Below are 19,865 nucleotides of genomic sequence, written 5' to 3'. Positions count from 1 at the left end.
TCCTCCTTTTCTGGCTGCTCGGCTGAGTTTGATTCTTCAAAATTCCTGTCTCTACTGCGCCCCATACCAATGTTTACTAAGTTAAACAATGCAGGCTGAATATCTATGACCTGCTAAATTTCTCCAGCAACATGAATATTTTTAAGTGAAGATCCTTATTCTGTGAAATTTTTGGATATCTGCTCCTTCACCAAGAAATTATACATAATACATCTGAATTTGGAGGTGAGACTGTGGAAATCTTCTTTATGGCACGCATAAACAAACTAACTTCCAACATATACTGTATACTTCATTCTGCCTGTTGGTTCTAATTGAGAAACCTAGTCTGGGCTTTCCATATGTAGATGTAATATGTGACAGAGGCCATATATCGGGTATTGCCAGTATCCATCCACCTGTTTGTCCTCACACAAGCTACCTCACTCCCCTGGTGTGAGGCAACAGCTGAGAGCTCTAATAAGTGTCTGACGCATGGAAATGCTGCTAGGCAACTAAACTTTATTTTTGAGGAATTGGTCAGGTGACTTGTGTAACAGGTCAAGTTCTGTCCTCTGTCTCAGAGGTACATACATTGACCAACAGAATACATCACTTTCTGTTTTTAAAGTGGTGAATGCAAATCCTCCTATTTCTGTTCTCCGTTTCAGGATCCCAAGAACAAAAAGGAGACTTACATCTGAGGACAGTCAACAAGGCACTGATTTGAAGTATAGTGTGTTCCAGTGGTGAAATCGTCCGCGGGTTGCCACTGGTTTGCTGCCTGTGTGCGGTGCGCACCAAATGCATTCTGTGCATGTGCATGCACAGCGCATGCCAAATGCATGCTGCGTGAACACACATATACAGTGCGTGCCAAATGCATGCTGCATGCACACACATGCAGTGCATGCCCAGCACATGCTGCATGCACACATGCAGTGCATGCCCAGCACATGCTGCATGCACACACATGCAGTGCATGCCCAGCACATGCTGCATGTAGAGGCACGCGCAGCGTGCACCAAATGTGTGCTTCACAAGGAAAAAGGAGCCTTTTGAAGGTAAGTAGAACAGTGGGGGGGAGGAACAGCTGTGCCGTGCAATTTAGATTCGCTGGAAAGCAGGGTTTCCTGCTTTCTAGCGAATATAAATCATGCGGCACAGCTGATCATCAGAAATACTGGTTCAGTCCAACTGGTAGCTTTTTTTAACTATTGGTTCGTCCAAACTGGTATCTTTTATTACTACTAGTTCGCCCAAACCGGTGCGAACAGGTAGCATTTCACCCCTGGTGTGTTTCCAGCTCCATAGAAATATCCTTTACTTTTGATGTAATGGAACAGGCAGCAACCACATAATCACAGAATTGGGAAGAAACTCAAAGATCATCTCATCCCATGTGCTAGGAATTCCTAGTCTTTGTTTTAATTTCTCACCTGTGAGGCACAACTTTAAGGGGCATTGAAAGATCTCCTTGCTCTAATTACTTTCAAAATATGCAGAAACAATGAGAAAGATGAAGGCGTTGGACAACTTTTGTGTTGGTGTGGAAATCTAGAGTAGATGTGTGCATGTGCATATAAATGATTGATTTGGTAGTTTTCAGATCACACATCATGTTGATGCACACTTTAGTTTTTTTCCCTAGCTAATTATGTTTGAGAACGTAGCCAGAGTATACATGTTGATGATGTGCTGCATTTTCCTAGCTTTAAGTACCCATGGCAATTAATAGTATTGCAGAATAGTTTCCCTGTTTTGTTAGGGGAATGATGGAAAATTGTCCCCTTTTAGCAGCCTGTGGAGTAAATGAGGGTTGCTTCAGCCAAATGTTCATTTTCAAAATACATATCCACCTTTGCTTCAGCTTAACATATCCAAATGTGGACAGTCACCTAGATCAAATTCTACTATATCAGTTGCATTGCAGACACAGTACTTGAGTTGCAAACATTAATTCCTTTGACCTGGTTGATGATATAATATTGTTTATTTATAGCAACAATTTTAATCACACTTGAACACAGTGGCTCCTACTTTTAATCAGTAAGCATGGATTTAGTCTGTGTACAAGTGTTTTTGCAAGAACAAATTGTGATGCCAAATATATCAGTAAATGCCGAATAATAGTAAAGTGTAAGAGCTTAAATGACAAATGACAAAGGAAAAATTAAATTAGGGCCATGTATCTCTGAATGCAATACCATCTGGAACGCATTCCTTAAACATTTAAACATGCTGCTGAGTGGATTGCAAAGCAGTAAACATTAAAGGCTGGAGATCCATCAGGAAATGGGTTAAAAATAAAGTGGTGTAAATTATGATGACCTCAGACAGAGGTCATCATATTTTACAGAGTTTTATTTTGAATATTTATTTTCAATAATGTGCCCACATTTGGAATACTGCATAGTTCTAATAAAACTGTAGAACTACCCTGTAGTTCTAATGACTGCATTTGAAAATGAATAAAACAGAGCTGGAAAAAGTTCAGAATAGAGCAAACAAAATTATTAGGAATCTCAACGACTGCATATCCTTATGAGGAAAGGTTAGAATATCTGGAATAGCTTCACTCAGAAAAAAAATGATTAAGGGGGACATGATCAAACTGTATAAAACAGTGGATATCATGGAAAAAGTGGACAGCAGCACATTTTTCTTCCCCTCTCAGAATATTTACACAAAATATAATCCAAAAAAACCTCAAAGGAAAATTAGGACAACAAGAAAAAAAGAGCTAAAAGTCAACCCAACCAAAATGAACCTTTGTTCACACCATACATAACCTGCTGAATTCACCATATATTGTGTTTATGGCCATTAATTGGCACAGCTTTAAAAAGGGTTGGATAAATCATGGAGGAAAGGTCTATCAAAAACTATTAATTTGTAAAAAAAAGTTACCTTCAAGTTGAGGGCAGCATGTCTTCAAATACCAGTAGCAGTGAAGCAACAGCAAGAGAGGAGTATGTCTCCATCACCAGCTTGTGCAAATCCCAGGGCATTTGGTTGATTCCTGTAAGAAACCAAAGGCTGACCAGATCCATCAGGATAAGGGCTCGGATTATGTTCTTATGTTCTTAAAATGTCCTGAAATAAGAGAATGAAGGCTAGTGATATTGCTGATTGACAAGCAATAGCTCATATCACATGTAAAATAAATGAGCTCCAAAGCAATATTTTACCTCTTTCTTGAACTATAATCTCATTTGGGTCAATTAATATAAGAAACAAACTGTGAAACTCTTAAAAATAGGGGTGGAGTGGGGAGGAAAGGGCCTCACATTCCCAAGAACAGAAGTAAAAAACATGCAGATGGGGAAAAAAAAGGCAAAATACGTAGTTGAAAGGATTGAAATATTTTGTGTTATAACCTTAAAAGAGAATTTGTATAAAAAGATGTACGATTGATATATGTCACCAGAAAAAAATGGTCTAAAATGTATAAAGGCACTTCATGTTGAAAATGTGAACAACAAGAAGGGATATTTTATCATACTTTGTCATACTTGGACAATTTTGGACAAAGCTAGAAAATTTTGGATTCAAATATATTCAAAGGATTTTAAGGAATCAAAGGATTTTCAAGGATCAATATATAACTGAGACCAGAAGTCTACTTCTTGGGATTGCTGGACAAAGAGTTGAAAAAAATATATGGAACTTTGTTTTTTATGTATTATAATCATAGTGAGATTATATCACATGAACAAAGATGGAATGGAATACAACGGATGAATGGTTGGTGAAGCATACTGACATGGCCAAATTGATTATTTTGATTAAAAAAAGACAATATGTTTATTCTGACTGAAAATGTATAATTTATAGTTTTTATTATTGAACAGGATATATTATAGAAAGCTATGATGTAACTTTATAGAAAAATATAAATTTATAATTGTTTTTATAATTGCTGTAAAGACCAGAAGGTTGTATTTTTTATTTTTTTCATTTCTTTCTTGCATTTTTAGCTTTCTTTGGTTCCTTTTTTTTTTCTTCATTATTTTATTATTGTATTAGGTTTACTTTTTTTTTCAAAACTTAACTTGATATAAAGAAGAAATACTGTTAATTCATGCATGCATGCATTCATTCATTCATGCATAAATACATAGGACAAGCACCAGAGTGTGGAAAAACTGCTTTTGAGGAAATGTAGGTCAAAACGTCAGTGAGTTAGGTCCAAATTTGCATATGTTTGTAACAGAAATTTTAAAGCCTCTTTGTGACATAACAGACATACTTTCATATGAGACTAGTGTTGATTTAAATGATTAATGAGGAAAGAGCCAAAGATTCTTTGCTCCTAACTGCATTGTTTAATAACTTTTATTTTCTAAAAGGACAATTCCGTACTAATGTATGCATAAAATATCATTTGATCCATAGGATTTTTTATGCAAACTTTCTATGTAAACTTTATTGAATGAAAAGCATCCTGTTACCATATTTTTTGGATTATAAGATGCACTTCCCCCCCCCCAAAAAAAGTGGGTGGAAATGTCTGTGCGTCTTGTACAGCGAATGTTGCTGAAGCCCTACCCACCCACTGGTCTCCACCCTTTGGCTGTTTTTGGCCTCAGTGTGTCATGTTTTTGGTCTCCACATGCCCCATTTTAGACCCATTCCAGGCTGTGGGGTTTGCCACAGCACATCGCTGCCAATTGCCACCTCCATTATTTTCAGGCTCCACACGTCGCATTTTCAGGCTCCGCACATTGCATTTTCGGCCTCCACATGCCCCATTTTAGACCTGCTCCAGGCTGTAGGGATTGCCACAGCACATTGCCGCCGATCGCCATCTCTGCATGTTGCGTTTTTGGCCTCTGCGCATCGCATTTTTGGCCTCCATGCATTGTGATTTTGGCCTTCACATGCCCTGTTTTAGACCTGTTCCAGGCTGCGGAGATCACCACAGCACATTGCCACTAATCACTGCCTCCACACGTCACATTTTTGGCCTCTGTGTGTTGCATTTTCAGCCTCCATATGCCCCATTTTAGACCTGTTCCAGGCTGTGGAGATCGCCACAGCACATTGCCGCTGATCGCTGCCTCGACGCATCACATTTTTGGCCTCTGCGCATTGCATTTTTGGCCTCTGTGCCTCACATTTTTGCCCTCTACGTGTTGCATTTTTGGCCTCTGTGCATCACGTTTTCAGCCTCCACACACCCCATTTTTGGCCTCCACGTGTTACATTTTCAGCCCGTTCCAGTCGGCAGGGATCAGGCCAAAAATGTGACGTGCAGCAGCCAAAAATGCGACGCGCAATAGGCTCTGGTGATCCTTGCAGCCTAGAACAGCTGATTGGCAGTATTCTGGCAGGCCAATCCAACTACCAATCAGCTACTCATGCTGAATCAGGCTGCAATAATGTGCTGAAGCTGACCAGGCCCTTTGTTCTTTGCTGCAAGGATGCTAGCTAGATGAATACTGATGGATGCTGCTAGGCAGAGGCAGAATTTTTTTTCTTGTTTTCCTCCCCAAAACTAATGTGCGTCTTACACTCCTGAGTGTCTTATACTCCCAAAAATACAGTAATGATTGCTGTTGGTAGATATCCTTTGAATTTTTTGTTTTAGGTACTTTAAAAAACCTTGAGGTTCTATTAGTTTCAGCTGAACATATCAAAGGTGGTGTTATACTAAAGGCACATACAGTATGGCTTATTACCAACTATTTATCCATTGTATTTTTATCACAGGTTTTAGACAATGACATTTGAGACAGGACTTTGCCTCAAGTCTGTTACCTAAAAAAAAAAAAAGCTGTAGTGAAGAATGGAGTGTAAGAAGTTTGGTTCTTCAGACTACTCATACCCAGACTGATCTTTGCTGAAGTTCTTTATTAACAGAAGTTGGTTAGGCTCTTCAGAGCGTTTCTTTTCCAGAGGGAATGTAGGACAATTGCATATTAAGAGCTCTTGGCCTATTGACTGATATATTGCCTTTCAGATTCTACTCACTAAGAGCCTGCTAAAGGTAAGAGAGTGTCAGCTGAAGTAGTTATTATAGAGTTTAAATGTTGTGGGACTCTGCCAAAGAATGTGCCTGCAAGCATGTCAGGGATGAATTTATAGACTTCACAGTCTATAAAGTCCTTTGAGATCCTGTTGGGTGACAACTGCAAGAATGCAAGGGATTCACATTATTACTTACTGTATGTCACTGGAAGCCCAGCTTGAAAATTTGGATTATAATTTTATTAAAGAGGAGGAGGGAAAATAAACCTCCTTGCTGTTTACTTTTAACTGTGACATCTTGGCCAGCCATGATTGATTTTACAAAGAAATCCTTGGGTTTCCAAGCAACTGATGTACCTAATGAAGAAACACAAGGCTAAATTCTCATGGCAGTCTTTGTTTAGATGTCAGACATTCAGTTTATTATTTCTTTCCAACATGTTGATGGTCCAGTGCTGATGAGCACAGTAAAGTACCTAGATTGCCCACCCACCCCACTACACCACTTTAAAAAAAAAAAAAGTTTAGCTTTTGTGTGGAAATGCAGAGTTAGTTCCCCTGCTTTCTTTGCTTTCTTCCCTTCTAGAAATGTTCTATGACTGTGATGGTGAACCTCTGGCACGTGTGCCACAGGTGGCAATGGAGCCATATTTGTGGCCACGTGAGTGTTGCCCTAGCTCAGCTCCAGTGTGCATGCGTGCACCAGCCAGCTTATTTTTGGGCCTTCCAGGCCCACCGGAAGTCAGGAAATGGGCTGTTTCCAGCCTCTGGAGGGCCTCCTGGGGGGTGGGGAAGGCTGTTTTCATCCTCCTCAGGCTCCAAGAAAACCTCTGGAGCCTGGGGAGGGCGAAAAATGGGCCTACTGGGCCCACCGTTCCATCATGTGGTAAAAGCAGGGGGAGCGCATCATGTGCGCATGAGCAGGGGGCGGGGCACATTAAATTATGGGTATGGGCAAGCGCACGTGTGAGCCCCCCTACGCTCCCCCCACTTTTGGCACGCAATGGTAAAAAGGTTAGCCATCACTGTTCTATGAGAACTAACATTTAGGTAGGAACTACTGGGGTACTCATATTTTCCATTGAGATGCTACAGAATTAATCCCCATTATAACCCACTGAGGAACCTCCTTCGCATATATATTAAAACATTTTAACATCTGACATGGACTGTCTGTAGTGTAACCCTAACAAGTAGACCAAAAGGCTAAACATATTTTCTAATCTTTTAAAAATCTATGGGACAGAAAATAATGCAATGCAGAAAATGTGTATATAAACACAAGACTATTGTTTCCAGCTGCTTTTATTTATACTTAAGTTTTGCTTGTATTTATGAATGCTTGGATCCTGACATTGACACAAGCATGTTTGTTGCCAACTTTATTTTGGCATCTGTTATTTTCAGCAACTACATCTATAAAGCATAAGGCAATTTTTGGGGATTGTTATGATTGTTCTTGTACATCAAGGTATAAATGAGTAACAGTCTGTACAGTTCCATCAGTCTCTCCCCTACCAGTAGGAAAACAAAGAGTTTGTTTTGCATTCTGATCCATTTTCCTTCATGCAGAAGAGAACTTGCACAGTATGTGGTTTATGAGACTCCAGGTGAGCTACACAAATCGGCCTGGATCTGCAAAGCTAGAGAATGGAAGAAGAAAGCAATAACATAGAGACACCCCAGCTGATATCTGATCTCACATGCTCTAGAGTAAACTTAGCTTGGCTTTCTGGAAAGGACTTCATGGCGTGAGGCACAGAGTAATTTACTGTTTCAAATGCCAACAAATACTTAGGGATTATCAGCACTCATTAAGAGGTTCAAAAGAAAGTTTCAAGCTGATTGGCCAAGAAGCTCCCCCTCCCAGCAAGTTAAATCATTATTTCCTGGCAAATCTAAGCAGGAGGCTTATCTACCTTTTCATCACTGCAATTTGATTAGGGACTCTTGGGAGCAGAAGTAATGTCTTCTAATGGCTCTCAATTTTCCTACCTTGAAAATGATTCCACAAATGGAAGGAACACAGAATTTCACAAACTCACTGGAAATGTAATAGGATTTGTCTCAGGGTTATAAGCTTTGGGTTACAAAAATCTGGATGTAGAGGGAACTAGTAGAGGGAAGCAGTGGGGTGCGGAAACTCAATCTGCTGCCATCTAGTGCAGCCCCGATATGGTAGTCCTGCGTTGTCTCCCATTGCTGAAATCCTATGTTGGAAGAAATATCCATCTGGTTCACTTCTAAGCTGAGAGAAAGCCATTGGAGACAAAATGGAGGCTGGAGGCTGACTGGAAAGAGGGTGCATTTATTGATGAAGCAGAACCACGAAACACATGTTTCTGAGAAGCTGACCACATGGAGTTGAGAGTGAGGGGTATTTATACCTTCTCTTGGGTTTTGAACTTGAGCTTCCTGTTCCTGTGCAAGAACATGCATTCCATTGGCTGTTTAGGGGTCATAGCCAGCTCTGAGCCAAGCTTGGTTGAAGCTTGGTCTGCTGATGCAATGAAGGGGCTTGTTGGGCAATTCCTATTGTGGCTAAGGGCTGATCCTACCTTTGCTCAGACCTAGCTGCAGGGAATTTGCTTACGAATAGAGCTATCTAGATCTCTATCTAGAGTTCTTTATCTCTTAAATTCTGACATCTGCTGAGGGCCATCAAGAAACATGCTTTCGGTCTCCAAGAGCATGTTTCTCAATTTCTGATTCAGGGAAATATAATATTATGCCTTTTTAATATTTCTCAAAATATTTCTTTCTTCAAGGTGAGGGGTGGGTGCTAACTTTCTACACCTATAATAGCTGTAACAGCTACAAGCATTCTAATTATACTTAATATACTGTGTCAATGAGGTTCATATATTTCACTAAGCCATGGTTTGTTTTAACTGGTCATTGAAGAAAGTATAGTAGCTTAGTTCCTACATCATATTAAATCATACATAATGGCTTATAATGCACACTAAGCCATAATGTGGTTTGCTTATTTTTGATTTTGTTGTGATTTATTAACCAGACATGATTTAATTATGATTGATTGCAATGTGAAAGTTCAGGAACTTGCTTAGGAAAACACTGAGAATTTTTGGGGTTTTTTGACTGATGGTTAATTGTAGTTAATCCAAAACACAATCAGCAAATTCCTTGATAAATTTGGGCAGAATATAATGGAAAATAGCCTAATCCAGTCAGACTGCAGAGCCCATTCAAACCATTCCATTTTCTTTCGTTTGCAAATAAGATTTTCCCAGCTCTGTCCTCCAGCAATTTACATTTATGGTATGAAAATGTACCATATATTGGGATTCTAGACCTCGGCTGCAAAAATATGAGTGACCACTAGATGCCATAAAGACTTAGAATGTTGTACTGTGCAAAATTACACATCATGCATGAAACATTTTCAGATGCATATTTAAGTTCAGAATAATTGCAACATGGGCTCCATTTATGTATTCAGGGGTGTTAGCAGCAACAGTATAAAAAAAAAGGCAAGATGGAGACTTCTTTCTGTTCTTTCTGCGCCAACTCAGAAAGCTCAAACTGCCCAAAGAGCTGCTGATCCAGTTCTACAGAGGAATTATTGAGTCTGTCATCTGCACCTCCATAACTGTCTGGTTTGGCTCTGCAACCAAACAAGAAAAACATAGATTTCAATGGATAATTAGAACTGCAGAAAAAACAGTTGCTACTAACCTGCCTTCCATTGAGGACCTGTATATTGCACAAGTCAAAAAGAGGGCTGTGAAAATATCTACAGACCCCTCACATCCTGGACATAAATTGTTTCAACTTCTACCCTCAAAATGACACTATAGAGCACTGCACAACAGAACAACTAGACACAAGGACAGTTTTTTCCTGAATACCATCACTCGGCTTAACAACTAATTCCCACAACACTGTCAAATAATTTACTAAGACTGTATTACTATTATTCTTCTCTTCCTTACTAGTATCTATCTCTTCCCGCTTACTACTATAACCACGTTGCTTGTATCTTTCAATTTATATTGTTTTTATTTTATTGTTTCCTAGTACAATTTGATAGCTTATTAATAACCTTGACTATCACTAAGTGTTGTATCTTTTTATTCTTGATGAATGTATTTTATTCTCCTTATGTACACTGAAAGCATGTACACCAAAGACAAATTCCTTGTGTGCCCATCCACACTTGGCCAATAAAGAATTCTATTCTATTCTATTCTATTCTATTCTATTCTATTCTATTCTATTCTATTCTATTCTAAACAGTGCAATAAAAGCTCCACCAATTTTTTTATGTGTGTCACAGGCACACACACAGGCAAAGCTTCAATTGCTTCATATTGGATACCATCTTGACTTTTTTTTACCACATTCTGCAGACACTTCTGTATATTCCTTATACACATATGTTATATAATATTTAATAAACACGTATACTTTTGTTCATCTTGCCAACATGTAGCTTCATTGTGTTACCCTGACATCATGTGGTGAAAAATATAATGCATCAAATAAATTCACTAAAATTGTGTTTTTACATTAATTAGAGCCCAGTTCTATCAGTATTTTGTTTGTATATTTAAATACCAGTGAAACTTTAGATATCTAGTTTGATGTTAGATACTCATTTACTAAGCAATATGGCATTGAAAATTGTTATATTGGTGTAAGAAAATATCAAAATCTGTATTAGGATAATTTTTTATTTAACTCCTAAGTCACAGAATTGTGAGCAAGTGTTTCATTCTTCAAACCAATTTAGAGGGAGGATGTAAAGAAAATAAATATATATTCCCAAAATCAGATCATGCAGGAAGAAATGGTTATTTAAGCAATGAAATGCATTTATTGCTATTTTGGTTTGGATTTGGGATTACAGATACAGTAATAGAATACAATTATTCAAATAATAATAATTATGCAGACTATGCCAATTGTGCAGACTATGTCAAAAGTTTGATTTCTTTTTAGATGAGCTCAAAACTTCATCTGGTTTATTTCATAACTACTTTTCCTTGGAGGTTAATTGGCATTTTGGATTAATTCAGCTATGGAAATCTAATTCTTTTTCTCTAAGCTTGGCGCTACTCTAGATTTCTCTGTACTGTTGTGTTTTCAATGAAATATATACTAAGTAGGTATTTGGAGTGCTGGCTTCTGTGCTGGGGGATTATAATCTGTTAACATGCCTTAGATCAGTGGTTCTCAACCTTTATAGTGCTGCGACCCCTTTAATACAATTCCCCACGATGTGGTGACCCCGAGCGTAAAATTATTTTCGTTTTGAATTTATCACGCCTGAAGCCGTATTGGCTAGCGATCTGAACTGCTTGCGATTGCCTTGAGGACGGAGGCATTGCATCTGGCTTGAGAGGGAGACATCAGAGCAAAGATTTCTCTCTTTTTTAATTCATCGCGCCTGAAGCCGAATTCGGCTAGCGATTTGAAGAGCCTGCAGCTGGCTTGTGGAGTCAACCATTGGAGCGCGATTCTTCGACTCGCAAGTATACTTCCCATATTTCCGATGGTCTTAGGCGACTCCTGGCAAATTGTCATTTGACCCCCAATGGGGTCGCGACCCACAGGTTGAGAACCGCTGCCTTAGATAGTTTAAGTTGTTGCAAACTGACCACCAGTTTTGGGACTTAAACTGATCTTGTCCTACCTTCTTTGTTCCTATTTTTTTGGTTGGGGAAGAGAAGTGGAAGATGATTTCAGTACCAGTGAAAACTACTCATTTAGCCTGGGTTGTCTTGGTTGAGCAGGGCAGGTCCAGTTTTGGAGTGAATTGGCTACCACTCCATAAAACATCATGAAAAATAGATCATAGTGTAACGTAAGTAACACTTAACGCATAAATTGCTTAGTTTTTAATGTTTTCAAAATTTCTGCCTTTACATATGAGCATTTCATAATTTGATCCTATACAATATGTTTGTTCTTTGCCATAGTGAGGTACTTTGTGTTATGGAGGTGAACGCAGAATATTGTAAGATATACCTTCCAAGAAGTACGTTCAGTTACATTCAGTAGGTTTTACACCAGTAGTGGGTTTCAATTTTATTCGCTACTGGTTTGCTTGTAGGTACACAGGCGCGCGCTGCTTCTGTGTGTGCACGATGCTTCTGTGTGCGCATGAGCGATGCTTCTGCGCACTCGCAGGAATGTCCAGGTGGGTGGGCGGAGCCTCCTGCTGCCGCCGCTACCGGTTTGCCCAGTCTGGGGTGAACAGGTAGCAAGCCATCACGTTCTACACCCGGGTAAGAGGATGCAGGATTACATCCCAATAAGATAAGGCTGGTTTGATTTAGGGGTATGCATGAAATCAAAATATGAATCAAACATATTGTGGCTTGGAAGTTCACCTGAACCATTGCAAGAAGGCCACAAGTCAACTGAGCTACACCCTGGAATAGTTTGCTTTCAGATTGAATTATGCACCATCAAATTTTGACTCCTAGCAACTGCATAGATTTTCTCCAATCCGTTCTTTCACTGTCTCCTAGCAGTGCATCAATTGCCACAAGTTGTGTACAGAAAGGGGGCTCCTACCCCCTCTCCCCTCAGCCTTTTGATAAAATGTGCCCCAGCTGACCCAGTTGCTGTTTTTCAACATCTTCCTTTATGGATTATACCTTGGTTGTTGTTGTGTGCTATTGCCATTCTTGAATTCAAGCACAGCATATCCAAACAGCCTGCATGAGCCTGTTGCATATGCTGCACGTAAATCCAAGGTTGATGATGGTAACACATGGTTTGTGATTAAGAAAAAGTGGGGAAAGGAAGCTTCTAAGCAAATGCAGACATGAGAAGATGGGCCACTTGTGCTTGATATTATGCTATATTCAAACTATGCTTGAATTAATGTTTGATAACCTTCCTCTCCCTCCCTATTTGTCCAGTGTCATCCTTTCTTCACCTACCTTAGATACCATCCAGCTATCTTTCCCCTTATCTTCCTAGGGCTTTCATTTTCCTATCACTCCTTAGCCATTGCTACTCAGGTAGTCCTCAACTTAGAGCAGTTCATTTAGTGACTGTTCGAAATTACAATAGCACTGAAGAAAGTGGCCTATGACCATTTTTCAAATTTACGAGCGTTGCAGCATCCCCATGGTCACGTGATCAAAATTCAGATCAGGGGTGAAATGCTTCCGGTTCAGACAGATCACCTGATCCAGTAGCAATGGTGGTGGTTCGGAGAACTGATAGCAAAAATCCCTGCCCCCCCCATGCCCAGCTGAGCTGCCCGATCATCAAAGGTTTTTTTTTTAACTTTTAAAAGCATCTTTTCTTCAGCCGAAAAAATGCTTTTAAAAGTAAAAAAAAAGCCTCTGATGATCGCGCAGCTCAGCTGGGATTGTCAGAGCCTTTTCAAAGTATTTTTTCTACAACCTCTTCGGCCAAAGAGGTTGTAGAAAAAATGCTTTTAAAAGTAAAAAAAAAAAAAGTTGCCCATGCCCACCTAGTCACATTACCACCCCCCCAAGCCATGCCCACAGAACCAGTAGTATCAAATTTTACATTTCTCCACTGATTCAGATGCTTGGCAACTGATTTATATGTACGATGGTTGCAGTGTCCTGAGATCATGTGATCACCTTTTGCGATCTTCTGACAAACAAAGTCAATGAGGAAGCCAGATTCACATACCAACCGTGTTACTAACTTAGCAACAGCAGTGATTCACTTAACAGCTGTGGCAACAAAGGTCATAAAATGGAGCAAAACTCACTTAACATATGTTTCACTTAGCAACACAAAACTGGGGTCAATCGTGGTTGTATGTCGAGTATTGTACTGTACTCTGTAACTGATACTCCTTTTTCTCTTCCCACCCCAAATATTTCTGCCTAAAATATACACTTTTTTTAAATTTACATTTATATCCCGCCCTTCTCTGAAGACTCAGGGGGGCTTACAGTGTGTAAGGCAATAGTCTCATTCTATTTGTATATTTACAAAGTCAACTTATTGCCCCCCCAACAATCTGGGTCCTCATTTTACCTACCTTATAAAGGATGGAAGGCTGAGTCAACCTTGGACCTGGTGGGACTCGAGCCTGCAGTAATTGCAGGCAGCTGTGTTTTAATAACAGGCTATCTTATAGCCTGAGCCACCACGGCCCTGTGTGTCTATGACCAAGCAAAATATGTAAGCTTTGTCTGGATATGAAAGACTCAAATTATCTATTCCATGCACTAAATTGCTCATGCATAGAATGTAGTATTGCACATCTGTACAACAGCAAGCACCTTTTGTTAAAAGGGGATTATAGTAGAACATAGAACAATAAAGTTGGAAGGGATCTTGAAAGTCTTCTAGTCCAATCTCCTGCTTGAGCAGGAGACCCTACATCATTTCAGACAAATGGTTGTCCAATCTGTTTTTGAAAGCCTTCGGTGAGCACCCACAATTTCTGAAGGCAAGCAATTCTATTGGTTGATTGCTCTCACTGTTAGGAAATTTCTCCTTAGTTCTAGATTCTAGATCTCTCCTTGGTTAGTTCCCAACCATTGTTTCTTGTCTTGCCTTTTGGTACGGTTGGAAAAAATATCCATTTGGTTCAGTTCCAAACTGGGAGAAAGAATCTGGAAACAACACAGAGGCTGATTTGAAAGTTAATTTATTGAACAGAACCAAAAAGACACAGTTTTGGGTCAGCTGAATAAATGACTGAATGAGTGGATGGATCTTTATAGGTTTCTGTGACTTTGAAGTTTTAACTGTTCTGGAGTGGTGTAATGAAGGAGCTTGTGTTCTGAAAGGGTGTTGGGCAATTCCTATTGTGGCTAATGGCTTTCGTCCTGTGTTGGATCTTGGGTGAGAGCCTGCTTTCTAATCCTATCATTCAGCCTTTGTTAGCTGTACTGCAAGCAGTTTCAAAATATCCTGTCTTGAATGGATTTCTGCCTGCAGTATTTGCTTATAAATAGAGCTATCTAGATTCTTGTCTTCCCTTTCAATAAAGTCTTTATCTCTTAAGTGCTGGCATCTGCTGTAGGCTATTAAGAAAGACTTAGGGGCTGCTTTCTGACTTTAAGGGTATGTTTCTCCATTTCTACTTTAGGGAAATATAATATTCTGCCTTTTTAATATTTCCCAAAATATTTTATTCTTCGTGGGAGGGGGGGGCCTTCCCATAGTACTTTGAAAAATAGTTTCATATCCTCATCTTTGTAGGAGCCCCTCAAACACCAGAACAGTGCTATCATGTCTAGTCCTTCTTTTCATTAGACTAGACATACCCAATTCCTGCACCCGTTCTTCATATGTTTTAGACTTCAGCCCCCTAATAATTTTTGTTGCTTTTCTCTGCACTTTTTCCATGGTCTCTACATCTTTTTTGTATTGTGGTGACCAGAACTGGATGCAATATTCCAAGTGTGGTCTTGGAATAAGGCTTTACAAGCTAAGGCTTTGTAAAGCGGTATTAGAACTTCACATGATCTTGATTCTATCCTTCTATTAATGCACCCTAGAATTGCATTGGCTTTTTTGGCGGCGGCTGCACACTATTGGCTCATATTTAAATGATTGTCCACTAGGAATCCAAGATCTCTCTCACACTTACTGGTATTAAGCCAAGTTTTGCCTAGTCTATACCAATACAGTTGTTTTTTTTTATTTTTTATTCAAAAAGTTTTACAGAAAATTTTCCCCTTTCCCCACCTCCTCCCCTCCTTCACAACCCCCTCCCCGACTTCCCGGAACGAGCACAAGGTATAGTTAAAATAAAACAAACATATGCTAAAAATTTTCGTCCCAACTTAATTATACCCTACAATCATCAATTCCTAACTTCCCCAAAACAATCAAAATAATACATCATAATCATTCAAAACAGTCTGATAACTCTTAGTCTGATATCTACGTTGAATATAGTCAATCCATTTTTCCATTCCTTTAAGTATCTTTCTTGCGTATTGTCTTTCAAAAGGCTGATATCTTAGCCATCTCAGCCAAATTGGCAACTTTCAATATCCATTCTTCTATTGTTGGTACTTCTTTTTTCTTCCAGTATTGTCCTATTAGTAGTCTTGCTGCTGTTATTAGGTTTAAAATCAATTTAGTCTCAATTACTGTACAATCCGTAATAATTCCCAACAAGAAAAATTGCGGCAGGAACTTTATCTTCCTTTTGAAAACATTTTGTAAAATCCACCAAATTTTTATCCAAAAGGCCTTTATGTCCTTACAAGTCCACCAAATGTGAAAATATGTAGCGTCATCACAATTACATCTCCAACATTTTGCTTGCATATCTGGATACATACACGATAATTTTTTAGGATCTAGATGCCATCTATAAAACATTTTATAAAAATTTTCCCTCAGATTCTGTGCCTGCGTGAATTTAACATTTCTAACCCAAATTTTTTCCCAAGTTTCCAATAATATTGGCTCCTGAAAATTTTGTGCCCACTTTATCATACAGTCCTTTACCAAGTCCCTTTCAGAATCTATTTCAAGTAACACATTATACAATCTCTTTATATGCTCCTGAGACTGATTTCTAATTTGCTTTACCAAATTTCCCTCGTTCTGCTCTATACCAATTTTCTGATCTTCCTTCCATCTAGCACGTAGTTGCTCATATTGAAACCAAGTATAATTTTTCCCTTCCTCTCTTAATACTTGCAGAGATTTTAATTGCAAATTACCTCTTTCAGTATACAAAAGATCTTTATATGTAATCATTTCCTGATTCTGTTTTATATTTATATTCTCTATTATATGTCTAGGACTTGCCCATATAGGAACCTTATAATTTAGTTTATAAAAGTATTTTTTCCAAACACGCAGAAGAGCAGTTCTTAGCACATGATTTTTAAAGGCCTTATCCACCTTTTTGTCATAAATTAAATATGCATGCCATCCATATAGCAAGTCATAACCTTCTATATTCAAAATTCTTTCCTCCGTTAAATTAAACCAATCACTTATTGCAGAGAGAGCAGCTGCTTCATAGTATAATTTAAAATTAGGCATTTTAAACCTCCCTTCCCGAGAATCTTGAATTATTTTCATTTTAACCCTAGCTTTTTTACCTTCCCATATAAATTTGTTAATTCCCTTCTGCCATTCCTCAAGATTCTTATCTTTCTTAATTATTGGTATCATCTGAAAGAGGAATAAAAATCTAGGTAAAACATTCATTTTAATAGCAGCAATTCTCCCCAGCAAAGATAATTGCAATTTTTTCCAAACAATCAACTCCTTCTGAACTTTTTGCCATAAAACCTCATAGTTATTCTTATACAGTTTCACATTTGATGATGTAATATAAACCCCTAAATATTTAACCTTCTTTACAATTTCAAATCCTGTTATTTCCTCTAGTTTTCTTTCTGTTGTCTGGCCATATTTTTTATTATCACTTTTGTCTTTTTCTGATTTACCTTAAACCCTGAAACCTTCCCATATTGATCAATTATTTCCAACAAAGATTTACTAGAATTTATAGGGTTTGTTAAAGTAATCACCAAATCATCTGCAAAAGCTCTTAACTTATATTCATGTTGTCTAACTCTAATTCCCTCTATCTCCTTTACTTCTCGTATTTTATCCAATAATGGTTCTAGAGTTAAAATAAACAATAATGGTGATAAAGGACATCCCTGTCTTGTTCCTTTCGCAATCTTAAAAGGTTCTGTTAAGCTACCATTGATTATAATCTGTGCTGTTTGCTCTCCATAAATTGCCCTAATTATTCTTAAAAAACCATCTCCAAATTGCATCTTTTCTATTAATTTAAATAAAAAATCCCAATGCAATCGATCAAAAGCTTTCTCTGCATCGAGAAAAATAAATGCTGCTGGAATAAAATTTTTCTTTTCTAAATACTCCAGTAAATTAACAATCTGCCTAACATTATTCCTCATCTGTCTCCCTTTTATAAATCCAGATTGATCATTATGAATTCTTTGCTGCAAAATCAACATTAATCTATTAGCTATTATTTTAACAAAAATCTTATAATCATTATTTAAAAGCGAGATTGGCCTATAGTTCCCAGGTTTAGAACAATCCTGTTCCTCTTTTGGTATCAATGAAATAAAAGAGGTTCTCCATGAGGGGGGAATTCCCCCTCCTATTTGTATCTGATTAAATAATTCCTTAAGTGGACCTAACAATACAGTTGTTTTTCTTGACTAAGTGTAAAACCTTACTTTTATCTGTAGGAATTTAGCACCCACCCCCCTCCTAGAAGAATGAAATATTTTAGAAAATATTTAAAAAGGCAGAATATATTTCCCTGGATGAGAAATGGAGAAACATGTTTTAAGGACAAAGCAGCTCCCTGCAACTTCCTGCCACCCCCCCACCTTTGTCAATGGGCCATTAAAGCCTCAACCAAGCTCACTCATTTCCCCCCACCTTTGTCAATGGGCCATCATCATCTGCAACACAATAGGACTCATCTAGCAACAGAAACTCACCACATGGCAAGGCTCAAGCAAGCTTGAGCGACAACCTACAATGTTAGCTAAGACCCCTAGACCACATGGGAGTCTGACAGCCAATCAGGATACTCTTCCTGTGCCCCAGAAAGTTCAAAGCTCAGAAAAAGCATAAAGCCAGGGAGCGCACAGGATCTCAGCCCCTTTTCTGTTCAGGAACTCAAGCCATGTGATCCTGACCACCATTAAACCATCTTTCCAAGCAATCTCCATGTTTCCAGTGTCTTTGTCCCCACTTGGAACTGAACCCAGATGGATATTTCTTCCAACATATCTACGTTGAATTTCATTTTGTTAGATTGGGCCCAATGTTCAATCTGACATCATCTCCTTGGATCTTGAGCTTGTTTTCTGGAGTGTTGGCCATTCCTGCCAGCTTAGTGTCATCTGCAAATTTGATGAATTCCATTCAGGACTAAACATTGAGTACGAATTGTCAGCCAGCTACAAAATAATCCCAGCTACACATCCTTAGGAATCCACATTGAAATTTTCCTAACAGAGAGCTGTCTATCCTATGTCAATTAACAAATGTGACCGTTGAAACATTTTTTCTAAAATTCATTTAGTATCTGTCTTTCTATAACTTAAAGGCACTATTTTGTATCTTGCAATCTGAGACAATAGACAATAGACAATAGAATTATCCTTCTGTGAATATAAGGTCCCAATATTTTATGGAAGAATAAATTACCTTCAGGTATTTTCAGAATAGTAACATATCTCCAGGTAAGTCACCTTAACAATTAATATTCCCAAATCATTTGTAATCCCCCTTTACAGGAATTCTTCCTAAGGTGTAAAGCCTTGAACTGGACATGCCTGAGATGGTTCTGATAAACTGTTTTGCCCCAGCAATAAATATCCTTGTCCACCTGGGCAGGCCAAACCAACTACAGAATGATTGAATCTTAAACAAACTAAAAACTCTCTTGAAAGATAACCTATGCATGCCTGTGGTAAAAGAGCAACACAGTGCTTGTCTTTTATAGGTCTGACTGGTAAGAAACAAGGAAATGACTTCATGGCCCTTGACCTCTGTTGGGAGTAAACGAAGGCATAGGGGCTGTGGAAACAGTACACCAATGTACTGAATTACAAAATGTGCTTCCTTTGATTTGGAAACTACCTCTTTTGATGCTGGATCTTTTTTTTTTTTTGTAGAAATATCATTTTATTGACTCAAGATGCAAGATGACTCAAGATGCAGTTTGAAAGCAACTTTTCCAAGAACTTTTTCACAGGGGCAATAGAATTATTGGAATTCTATTTCCTAAATGAAGACTTTTGCATCGTCTATTCAATTTTAAATTGAATAAATTGAATAGTTTTCCTCTAGTCCAGTGCTTCTCAACCTTTACTTTACCACTGACCCCATTAAATATCCTTTGGTGGAACATGGCCATGAACCCCCAAATCTTAACTCAAGATTTAAATCATAACATTTCTTCAAGC

Source organism: Ahaetulla prasina, chromosome 3, assembly GCF_028640845.1.
Source record: "Ahaetulla prasina isolate Xishuangbanna chromosome 3, ASM2864084v1, whole genome shotgun sequence".
Classification (NCBI taxonomy): Eukaryota; Metazoa; Chordata; class Lepidosauria; order Squamata; family Colubridae; genus Ahaetulla; species Ahaetulla prasina.
Note: the sequence above shows the minus strand (reverse complement) of the source record.